This window comes from Falco naumanni, chromosome 3 (genome assembly GCF_017639655.2).
Source record: "Falco naumanni isolate bFalNau1 chromosome 3, bFalNau1.pat, whole genome shotgun sequence".
NCBI lineage: Eukaryota > Metazoa > Chordata > Aves > Falconiformes > Falconidae > Falco > Falco naumanni.
Window position 1 is genome coordinate 106,674,804 of NC_054056.1, and position 12,484 is coordinate 106,687,287.

The 12,484-nt window shown below is 43.7% G+C and overlaps 1 protein-coding gene across 5 annotated transcripts in view; it reads right to left on the reverse strand.

Annotated features, from left to right (window-relative positions):
* The window catches only part of ASAP1 (ArfGAP with SH3 domain, ankyrin repeat and PH domain 1), a 161,579-nt gene extending 150,362 nt beyond the window's left edge, over positions 1–11,217 (reverse strand). For 4 of the 5 annotated variants that reach the window (XM_040589019.1, XM_040589021.1, XM_040589020.1 and 1 more), the window contains exon 1: positions 10,937–11,217. The gene's annotated coding sequence lies outside the window, so the exon portion shown is untranslated. The remainder of the gene's footprint in view (positions 1–10,936) is intronic. The other variant, XM_040589018.1, reaches the window with a different exon arrangement.
* Positions 11,218–12,484: the final 1,267 nt, after the last annotated feature.

Consider the following 12,484-nt stretch of genomic DNA (forward strand, 5'->3'; position numbering starts at 1 on the left):
CTGAGCACTTTGATGAATTTTAAAATGGTATTGCATTCTGGGTTTTAATAATGTAGCCTTGCTTTTCTTCTTCTGGCTCTAGGCAACTGTTGTTAAGTCCGTTTTTTACAAAAGCCTAAGGAAACCGAGTTAATAAGGCAAAGTCACTAAACCCAATGCTGAATTGCTGCCCGGTGCCTGAGAGCAGACAAGAAGGCAGGTGTGTGTGTTACCTTCAGCATTGTGCCTACCAGTGTGGGCCTTTCTATCTGTCATATTATGGATCTGTTTCAGTTCAGCAAATAAAATTAATTAGAGGGGGAAAGAGTTTCGGTATCTCCAGCATGATCAGTGGTCATGCAGCTTTAGTTTCCTTCCTCTGATATACTTGGGAACTGAATCTGGATCTTGACAAAACAAGAGACATCTCTGATGGGAAAAAACACCAACAGGCATGGGAAATGTCAGTCTCTGTCATTGGTTTACAGTTTTAAGTTGATTTCTTCAGTGAACAGTGCTAGGAGCACAAACATTCTGCTGCTTGAGGTTGGAGTCACAAGCAAATCTGGCACTGAAACACCGAGCAAAGTGTAGGTTTGGATGCCTTAGTCCTTGGGAAAATTCAAAAGCCTGAGTCAGCTGCCTATATGTCTCTTTACCCAGCATCTGGAAGGCTGGACACTTAAAAGGGTGTTCACAGAAGAAGACACAGTAAGAAGGAGGCACCTAAACCACCTGACAAGGAACACAAGAGTTGCAACTGGGCTCTGATGACAGCCTTTGGGAATGCAGGGCTATCTGCCTCGGTAGCAGACCTGTAATCATGAATCTGCGCCTGGAGGTGGGAAGTAAAGCCAGCCCTTCATATCTTGTAAAAATACAATGCCCCCTGTTAACACCTGAGCAGTTGGTGGCATTGTGTGCTGGGGAGGCTCCGTGGTCAGTTCCCTCCTCTGCCTGAGCGGGACCAAGATTCCCAGGCAGCGCCTGTCTTCTCCTGAAGGCCCCTACAACCGCTCTGCAAGGCCTCGAAATTGTTAGTTGTTACAAAACAATCAAGTTAAATCTTCCTTTGTGAAAAACAAAACCAAAACTACAGAGCACTGTGAATCTAACTCAGATTTTTTCCAGGGAACATCTGATCCGACTTAATTCAGTAAGTCCCATTCCAGTCATTAATCTCCAGCCAAATTTTGCTTTTTATTGTATTGCACATTATGATTTACTGCACAGCTCTCTGTTCATTATTACTTAGAGAAGCAGTTGCTCACATCCTCTTTTTCTTGATCTCCTGATCAAATGTGAACAGAAGTAAGACTATTACTCCTCTGAGAGAACTCTTCCCCAATTAAAAATAGTATCTGTGAGGGAAATTATGATCTTGCAAATAGCTTCTGCTTCTAAGAAAGACTATGTTAACAGCACAAACGAGGCCAGTTTTCCTTACATCAGGTCTACTGTTTGCTGCAAAAACACTGCAGTAACTGACACAATTAATATTGCACAAATATCCTGGGAGGGCATAAAAATGTTGAAATCCCACATTTGCATCCTTCAGTACTTAGAAGAACCTGATCTGCCCAGCACATTCCAGAATGAACCTATTTCATTTTTTGGAAACAAATATCTTGCTTGTTTTTGTCATGCACAGGGAAGGACAAAGCAGAAACGTATTTTCTTGTGATAACTACTGTCGAAATCAGAGGGTGTTGCCAGCGTTCATGCAGATGCTGCCTGGTCACTGTGTTCCCACATTGTATCTGTGGGAACCAGAGCAAAGCCCGCCGCAGTTTGCATCTGGAGTAGGAGCTGGATATCACTACTCAGTTCTGGTGACCACCACTCATCTCCTGCCAAACCTGGTAAACCAATAGACATTGCAGATGGCTGGAGGTGCCAAGGAGAGAAAGCACTAACCTGCCCTTTCTGGGGATCTGAGCTTCTTTCCCGTCTCAGTTCACATACTGGAGGGAGCCCAGTGCCTTTCTCCAAGATGCAAATTAACTGTCTGGCCCAGCTGATGATTTCTATTTAGAAAGGGCCTTTAATTATAAAATCAAGTGTTCTGCAGCTCAAGACTGAGATACACTGTCCTGCACTGGGAGACTCAAGGGGAAGCGCTGAACTCTTGCCTACCAAAACCCTAATTAGTGGACTGAAATAACCGATGTCACTTTCGAAAGGACACTGAAGTAATTTATCCAGGACTTTGTTACGAGCTAAGGCTCTGAATTTTAGGCAACCAGCTTTTGAAAATTACTGATTTAAGCTTTTATCTACAATGGCCTGCTTTAACAAACAGTCCTCTCCTGGTATCGCTTGTCTAAGCAAAATGTTGCCACTGTACTAGCAGCCAGCGCTAGTATGCAAGCAATACTGATGTCAGGATATTATTATCCCCAGGAAACGTTTTTTTTTGCATTAACATGGCAGTTTAATGGCTTGTGATATTGCAAGAAGGTCTTTCTTCTAAGGAGAGAGAATTTAAGTACTGGGATAAATAACAACAGGTGTCTTTCTCCTGACTGTTACCGCTTCTGAAGCTATGCTGGTACATGCAGGTTTGCATGAACACAAGAGGACTTGGGAGCACTGACACCCCACACAGGCAGCCCTGAAGGGCAAATGCCTGTGGAAGCTTTTCCCCCAGGTCGTGGTGAGCACAGCACTGCACTCATGGAAATTCACTTTTTGTCTTACAGTAGTTGTGGCTTCTCCCTTGGGAAGGAGCTAGTCAGAGGTTTCAAACATTGGGTTTTTTTCTTCCAGCCATCTGCCTGTTTTTACAAAATGTATAGGAGCACTTGAGACTTCTGTTCCTCCACCTGTCTTGGTTGAGAGGGGTTCAAAGTCTTGGGGGGACACATGCACACACAGTGCAATTGCCTCAGCCTCACTCATAGACACCAGGCTACAAATATCGCACAGTTCTCAGTAACACATCATTTAGACTCCATTTAAATGTTCTGAATTTGCATTAAATAAGTTCTTTTTTTCTCCTGGAATGTAAATCACAACATGAATAAAGTTCCCTTAAATAATAATGTGTTCTTCAGTATCCAGCATTGTGAAAAAGTGTTGTGTAAGAGTCTTTGTTTTCCTTAGGGCCATGCTAAACTTGGTATCATTGGTTGGGGTCATGTTCCCTCTTGTGCCTGACGGGTTTAATGGTGCAAATCTATTGTAGGAGTTTACTTGGAAGTCTACCTCTCTTGCTGAAGCTGTAGCAATTGGAGGGCTTTGCTTCGGACACTGCCAATATGTCTGACGGGACGTGGGCTTATTGCAGATCCCAGCCTTGAGAAGGAAACGAAACAGTCTTAAAATGGACATAGTTAGTGTTGTAAATGATTCTTGGGGAAGGAGGATTCTGGCTGAAGAGGAACCTTGCAGCCAGGCTGTTGCCTACACTTGAAGGCAACAGAAGGGCCGAAGCATAGGAGTTTATGATATACCACGTGCATACATGTATATACCACCCTATAGGAGGGGCTGCATAATTACTGTTCTGAGCTTCCTAGGAACTTTGGGAAGAAAACCATAAATCTCAACAGCCAAGAGATTTTTCTAATTCAGACCAGGTGTCAGGTAGGCTGTCGTATGGCTCCAGCATACAGGAGCAAAACATGACTTACAATCACCTTTTTATCCTTGTTCCTGCTGCTACTGACGCCCTGTAAGTCTAATATTCTCAGTGGTAGAGGAAATTTGTTTCAACTGAGACAAATCCCATTTGCCTGTCTAGGTAGCGAGAATAAATAGCAGTTGTAGATCATCTTGGGTCGGAAGTAGGTTTTAAACCCCTTCCTGGTCAACACATGAACATGACAGCTCCTTCTCAACCACAATTTCATAAACATAGAACATAAAAATGATTAAGTTTAAATGACTCGTGAGATAGGCTATGACCTATCTTACCATTTGTTTAATCTGGAGTCAGATTGTGACATTAATTTAGGACAGGTGTAAGACCAAAATTATACCCTGCTGGTTGATATTAATTTGAAAGCTCTACATTTAATGTAGAATTCTGGTACTCTTTAGTTTTTATAAAATACCTTCAGAAATAATTCTAACAAGGGAGAGATCCTCTTTGTTCATGAATACAGATAACTACTGAATTGTAGGAGTTTCTGATCCTGACAAGCTTTGCTAAGTGCTCAGCTACTAATTATGAACAGGAATAAAAGGACAGCTGCTGAAATAATTATTAAAGGATATGCAACTACAACCTGTCTCTGATCAGATGGATGGAGCCAGTATCCTACATCAGCAGAGAATGCAGTCTTAACACATTTTGTGACAAATATACCATTAGGTAAGTGATTACATCAGTAAGCATATTAATTTAGGTGACTAGCGAACTGCTTGGATTTGAATGCAGAAAGAAAGCAGCAATATAGTTCCACACTAAATTATGTAAAATAAACGTTAAGAGTTCCATGGTGCTGGCATAGATCTTGTTTACCCACAAAAAAACCTGGAATATTTCCACAAAATTCAGTTTGTAGCATTACTATAAATCAGATAGGAGAGTAGGGTTGGACCCTTTCTGTCAGTAATGGTTTAATAGCTGTAAATTAAGGACAAAATTCTCCATGTATTTACCCGTCCTTGTCTACCAATTTGTTGTACCCATATAAGCCTTTTTTTTTAATGAACGCTTAAAATGTCTATTTGTTTAAGTAGAAAAAAGTGTACAAAATCATGTTGCAAATACCTGCAGGACAAGAACATACTACATACGAGCTCTGGCTCAAAAAATCCACCAGGTGAGATCCTGGAAAGCTGGGGCCATAATCCGGGGAAATACTGCTACATGTCCTCCCTGTTCCACTCTTGCATCCTACACATCAGTCACTGCTGGAGACAGGATCTTGAAGTGTTGGCTCAGATGGTTTTATCTTAGGTAGAACCCTAGTATTATGCTAAGGGCTTGGTGCTATTACAACTCTAGATACCGTACGGCTTGTCCTAGGGCCTGAAACATCCTGCTGCCCCTTTGGCTGGCAGTTCTGGCCAGAACAAAATTGCTTTCTATGCATTTGGCCAACTGCTGCAAAAAGGCTGTGCAGCTGTGCCAGCCTTAGCAGGAGACATGTCCCTCTTCTTACCCCAGTAGTTTTGAGGAGCACATCAACTATGTGCCCTGCACGTCCTACTTACGTGCTCCCTTCTGGATATTCCAGAGATGAACAGGACCAAAGCAGGAGCCATCCATGCTTCTGCTGCTGCCGGTCTGGGTAGTGCCATGCCATGACTTGCCTGTGGCCACGCTGTAATTCGGTGCCAGCAGGTGGCAAGCCCACGGCTGTCTAAAAGCTAATTACTTTTCTCCAGCAACTGGATAATTGATACAGAGAAATGCATGTGGTTGCAGATTCTTCCAGGACTCTGGGGCACAGCTTGGTTTCTCACTGCAATCCTACCCCATCCCCATGCCACAAGGCCACAGCTCCAGCCGCTGTAACCAAGAGAGAAGACTTGGCAAAGCCTTATTTGCCCTTTCACCAAAGCAGGTTGAATTTTCAACCTTAAGGCCACACTCCAAAATCATTTGCTTTCCTAGATCAGGGGCCACTCTGGTGACTGTACAGATACGGTATTTTTACTACTGAATTACCAATGAGGCTCGCTGATGGGCAAAGGAGATTAATTGCACTATTTTATTTGCACAATGAACACTTAGGAGCGTGTCTGTTTGTAGCCAAGGAGAAGCTCCCCTAATCACAGACTGAGGATGCACTGGAAACTGGTGGAAATTAAAAAACCTTTGGGAGTCACAAACCACTTGCAGAATGTCTCACAGGCATCTCCTCGCATGGGGAGATGTTGCAATCTTCAGCTTCATCGGTTTCTTTAAGCCCAAACTGCTTTAAAACTGGATGTTGGTATAGCCCCATGGCTCTGTGATAACAGACACCATGGCACCATGCAGGTGTTGGGGTCTTTACCCACACAAGCATGACTGCTCATGTCTTTTTCACACATACACTCCCTCCAGACCTTCTTCCCTGCCCAAAAAATTCAGGTTTGAGGGGTGGAAGAGCTTGAATGGTGTGTTTTACCACCCTGAGCAGGGTTGCTCCTTGCCACCCTCCCCAGAGCCTGGCTCTCCAGCCCCACACCACTCGCCTTGCACCACCTTCCCCGCGGATTGCCCAATGGTCCCAGTCAGGCTCGGCTTCACAGCAGAGCTTCTCTAATGTTTTGGGTTTTTTCCTCCATCTGTATTTATGAAAGCTGTGTGCCAAAACACCCTCCTCCTCATAGCCACCCCTTTTCTCTCCGTTTTGTTTCCTGCCAGGTATTTCGCCCTGACACACCAAAGACATGAAACAGGAGGCGGGGAACATCTGGCCCTGGCTGCAGAACATCAGCAAGAGGAGAAGCTCCTATAAATAAAGTCAGGGGGCTTTCCCTCTTTGTGGGACCTTGCTGTGGGATGTTCAGGGCTTTCTGCTGCAGCCCCCAGGGCAGCCAGCAGCCCCCGGCCAGGGCTTCGCTCTCCCTAACACAATTGCAGTCTGCAAACGTTTACAGGCAGTTTCTTTTGAGTTAGCCACATGCTTCAAATTGTTATGTGGTTAACCACTGAGAACAAACCCCCACACAAATACCTACGGATCAACTTGCTTGAGCCAGGGTGGCAGCGGTGGGGGCGGAAGGGGAGGGGGGAAGTTTCCTCATTTTGCTTTTGATGAGAAGAAAATAGTTTTCTTTCGACTTTTCCAAACTGCTAGCAGCCGCTGTGTCATGGTACGTGCTGGTTGTTGCCGTTTGCACATTTGTTCACGTTTACCGCTGATGAAAGGAGCCTTGTTCAACAGCTGTGGCCATGTATGTTGTGGGCCAAGTCCTCTGCTGGTGTAAATCAGCTTGTCTCGTGAATGTGAACTGAAAACGTGACTTCTCTGTGCATGCCGTACAAATGCTGAGCCAGGGGAAGACTTCTGCACTTTGACATTGCCCTATCCCATGTCCCTTAACTCTTATAAAAGCCGAATACTTTTCTGCTGACTCATAAAGACAGATGGATTTTGTTAACTCCAGCCGAGATAAAGGAGGATACACGAAAAGCATCACTGCCTCTTGGCGGGACTAAACCTGGCTTTGATGTTCAGGGAGGACCAAGAGAGGACCCGGTTCAGCATAGATGGAGCTTGGCTCATGGGTACCACACGGAGGAGAGCGATAGGAGGTCCAGGCTGAGCCCTGCAGCTAGCTGGTGTCTGCAGTAATGAACCATCCTGTCATTCCCTCCCCCACCTCGTGCCCTCTCTCTGAAACACTGCAGCTCCCCAAAGCCCAAGAGGGAGACTTAGAGAAACAAGCAATGAAAAAAAAAAAAAATACCCCCAAACAAGCACAGAGCTCAAAACTCCTCAGTAATGCCATTGCCTTTACTTAAATCTTCTTAAATTACAGAGGTTTTTAGTGAAATAAATTAACTTCCGTTTGCTTGCATTTCCTTTTATTTTTGAGGAGTATGAAGCTGCTGAGGAGGAAATTGTCTCACAAACCCAGTTCTACATGGGGAGAGTTTCCAAACACAGTTGGCATAGCTGTTCATGTAGCACTCATGAGAGTGGACCCAAGTGGAAATATAATTATTTTGCCATGGGACAGCTTTAAGATCCATTTAAAGTTTATTTTCATTTATAAAATGGCCAATTAAAGACTCTACAAGGTGGCTAAAAAAGTCTTGAGGGGAAAGCTTCAATTCAAATGTGACCTTTTGCTCAGGTGCGCAACGAAATTTCATTCTTTGCTTTTTGCAAATCACAGTGTGAAAAGGAGGGGTTAAAATCTTTGGATATGGGGAACACTTCAGTGAAAGTGGTTTAGTTCTTCTGGTCCATTTATCATCTGAGCAGAGAAACATTGCTGTGTGTATGAAGTTAGCTCTGCAGGACTCTGCCTGTCAGAATTGTTTATCCATACTTGCCAACAACAGCAAGAGAGGCAGGAGGACTGGCAGTCATGATGGTGAATAAGTTGGACACATGGAGTGAGGGTGCATGAGGTGAACCTCCTCACTGATGCAGAAAGGGAAAAAGAGGGAGGCAAAGAACATTAAAGTATGAAGGGTCTAATCTTAGAGAGTTCAATGGTCCAGTTGGCTACGCCAAAAAAATGACCTTTTGAAGAAGTTCTTCATAGGCAACTGAGTAGATAGCTCTTAGCAGGCAGTTAGTTCTCATGCTGCCGAAAGTTCAGGGGTAAATGCCAGCAGAAACATCTACTGGGGTTATTGGTACATTAACATCATTCATAGAATTATAGAATAATTTATGTTGGAAAAGACTTTAAAATCATCAAGTTCAACCATTAACCCACACTGCCAAGTCCCTAAGTGCCATGTCTATACGTCTTTGAAATACCTCCAGGGATGGTCACTCAACCACTTCCCTGGGCAGCCAGTTCCAATGCTTGATAATGGTTTTGGTGAATAATTTTTTCCTAATATCCAATCTAAACCTCTCCTAGCACAACTTGAGGCCTTTTTCTCTCATTCTAGCATCCTTACATCCACTTGTTACTTGGGAGAAGAGACCTACCCCCACCTGTCTACAACCTCCTTTCAGGTAGTTGTAGAGAGCAATAAGGCCCCCTCTGAGCTTCCTTTTCTCCAGACTAAATGACCCCCGTTCCCTCAGCTGGGGGTAGCTGAGTTGGGAATACTGCACCTAGATAATTCAAAACTAATATGGTAATCACTTATTAAGGAACTATTTAATGCTTGGTATAGTTATATGAAGAAAAATAGAAAATTCCCAGCCTAAATCAAACAGAATCTTAATCCTATGTGAGGGCTATAAGGACAGGATAAGGAAAAAAAAAAAAAGAAAGAAAAAAAAAGGGGGGGGAGGGAAGAGAATTCAGGTTTATAAAAAGAAACACGTACACAATGAGCTGAAGGTTGTGTTTCTGCACTTCCTGGTCTGGGTGTGAGCAGAAGAGGAAATACCAAAATACCACCAGAAAAACTTATTCCCACAGCATTTCCAACCTGACTGAAACCAGAAAGTTCTGACAGTCGTGCAAAAAAAGGGAGGGGGGGGGGGGGAACCTCACAATCGACCCAGTCCCAAGCATCGCACTCATCAGAAAGCCAACAAAATTTCCAAAGCTAGGAGATTTGGGTAGTCTTTGTATTTCCCCTGAGTCCTCATCTGTGTTCTGTATTTTCTGTGGTTCACTGATCGTTGGTGATATTTGGACTCTTCTGCCAGCTTTGAGAGAAGCACATTTCTGCTATAGCCAGTTTAATCGCATCTGTGGCCACAGACCACCAAATTCCATGTTAACTGCAAGGCAGAGCACCACAGTCCCGTCTAACCCAGATGACGGGTTCCCTGTCCTCCCTTTCATTTTTTGAGGGTCAGTCCCCTGCAATGAGAGTACAAACCTGCGTACACAGCAAGATCTGACATTTCAATGCATAAAATGCCATCTTCCTCAGTGTTGCCCCACGTTAGTAAGCAAAACCGAATAGTTGAAGGCTTGCAGGCAGAAAAGAGTTTGGCCTGGCTGGTCTCATAAAAACCTTCCACTGATACCAAAGAAAACCCTGAAGAAGAGCAGCAGGATCACATTCAAAGGGTTGCGTGGAAAGCTGGCACATCAGGCAATTAGTTTAAAACTTCAGATATGGAACCTCTCTAAAGACTCTGGAAGATGGCTCCTTCCCTTTATCGGCATAAAAAAAAAAAGGAAAGTATTCTGTCCTGCTAAACCCCAAGAATTCAATGTTAAAGTCTCTTCTTGATTGACATGCAGTGTTGTACACGAGAATTCAGGATATATTCAATAGTCTAAGGAAAATGAGAGCTGAAGTAGAATTACTGTAGAAAGCTGTTTTTCCTACAGATGTTTCCTAACATCTAAGCAATTTCTGCATCAAACTTTTTTCCCCTAAAATTAGAGAATCAAATCCCTGGAGCAGCTCGGGAATGTTCAGCGCAACCACAGCCTCCAACTATGGGACAGAACAAAAGTTGCAATAGTGATGATGCTTTAACTTCCACATCTTACTCCAGCAACACTTCCATGGGTGCCAGCGAGGAAAATCTGCTTCAAAAAGGTCTGGAAAGAAGGCTTTTTCTTTTCAAATGCTGCGTCACTAGTTTTGAGACTAGTCAACTCATTGCATGTGTGACCGTGGTTTAAATAAAACCACCTAAGGCTAATAATGCCGTCATAGACTCCCACATCCAAAAATGAAGTTAAAACCTTAGCTAAGCCTCATGTCTGAATGCAGCTTTCCAGTTCATTCAGAGCAGCATAGCACTCAGCATTTTTCCCTCCAACAACAGAAAGCCCCTTTCTGGCCTCCTGGAACATTGCTGCATGAAATACATTGTCACTCCTACTTGCAAACTTATTTAAGAGACAATAGGAGAAATAGCTGGCACATGGATTCCTCTTAAAACCGAAATCTAGATCAACAATAAAACATAAAAGGCCAAGGAAACATGCAGAGACAGTCATAAAATTCTCATTTTTCTTTTAAGATTAATTTTTGCTGAGATTGAGACATTGCAGTTTGCGCAGTGGGGTCCCCATTCTGCAAGTCTTTTCTTACACGAGCTCTTTGTAAAGTCACTGAGGTTGTTTACATAAGTGAAAGTTCCTTACGTGAGTAAGGACTCACAGAATCTGGCCTTACGCATTTTGCTAAAGTAATGTTTGCCTCAACATTATCTGGGGTGTAAAGCAGCATGGATTTTTAGGAATTAAAAATGGACTTCAGCAGTGGGTTTTTTGCTTTTGTGTTTGGTTGGTTGGGTTTGTTTTTTTTTTTGTGGGAAAAAAAAAAGTCCTAACTTCAGCTTCACCCATCTGCTTTTTGCAGTTTACTCAGCAGCCACACTGAATGGACGTGCTCAGCCTTTGTCCCAGGCTCAGAGCTGCTCATTACAACCACGCTCAGCCCCAACATGCTGCAACTCACCAGGACGCGGGCAGTCTGAATTCCCATTCCAGGTTTGGTCCTCAAACTTAAGGCCATTATTTCATCTCAGACTAAAACATATTCTTCCACGGGCAGCTGCAAAAGAGCATGTTTCTTCAGGTTTTCTTGCCACAAAATGATAAAATAAAGTGAAATAAAATAATAATAAAGAAGGAAATCCAATGTGCGGCGATCCTCAGAGTTCTGGAGTCTTAAGAGTGTTGATCTGCATCCATAAATGTCCTGATCGGTGAGGAGACACAGGCACTACAACTGGAAAAAGAGCAGGAAGGAAAACCTACCATGTGAGCAAAGTAAAAAAAAAAAAAAAAAAAGAAAAGAAAAAAAAAAAGAAGAAGGGGGGGTGGGGGGTGGAAAAAGAGAAAGAGAAAAAGGTCTGCTCAGTGGACAGCACTTGGACTGATAGCAGGGATTTCAGGAAATCCAAACACTCAGACAGGAAATCTGAACACTGGATAAACATGCCATAATCTCCGCAGATCGAGCGGCCGCGCTGCGGCTCCCGTTAACCCTTCCCCTGCCGCGGGCAGAGCAGGCGCAGCGGCGGGGGCACAGCCTGCCCGCCCCTCGCTCATCTACACCCTGATGCTTGTGTTACAAAGTGTAGGATTTTCCTCCCCTGCGAAGGCGATGATGTTGCCCCCCCAGCCCACCTGAGCACCTGTGTGCTACCTGCCTGCCTGATGGTCCTGAATTCGTTTCTACCTGTTTTTCCCCTCTTTTTTTTTTCCTTTATAGGGCTGGATGATTTACTCCAGGGCTGGTGCAGCAGGGGTGGGGGGCACCTTAGAAATTAGAGGGAGAGGCTTCTTAAAGGAGCAAGGGAGTTTGGAAACTCTTTTCATGCCATTTTGTCAAGGAGTTGAGGATCAAACTCCACAGTCTCAAAGAAATTAAGGTGAAGGCTGTTTGGTGGCTTGTTTCCGGAATGTAGAATCTGGTCTTTGGGTCTTGTGGTTCACTCCACATAATTTAAAACATTCCTGCTTTTTTTTGGTGTTTGTTTGGGTTTTTTAATTTTTTTTTTTCATTTGCAGCTTCTTAATTGACTTCTTTATATGATCTACCTTAGTTAACTTATTAGTGTAAAACTCTCAGCTACAAAAGGAGGAAGAAGCCGTAATATGTTATAGAGCTGACCACTCAGTCCCACAGATGTAATTAACTCAACATGAGGGTTGGCCAATTTAAATCCATAGGACTGTGGCACACACACACCCCCCCCCAGAGTTAAGCCCCTGCATGTTGGCAGGGTGGGGACTGCACCCTGTTGTCTGTAGGACAGTTGCAGGCTTCACTGCCTTTCAGAGGTTACTGAACTCCTAAGTTCTCCTAAGGCAAGGGCCCGTTTCCAGAAATGCTTCTTCTCTCTTAAAATTGACTCTTTGGGACAGTCCTGCCTAAAGCAGGTTGGAAAGCAAATGTCGTGTCTTTCAATTTTCTGGTTCTTCCAGGACTTCATAACGATTAAAAAAAAAAAAAAAAGATAAAAATTAGTAGCTTGAATTTCCCTTTGCCATTTGCTGG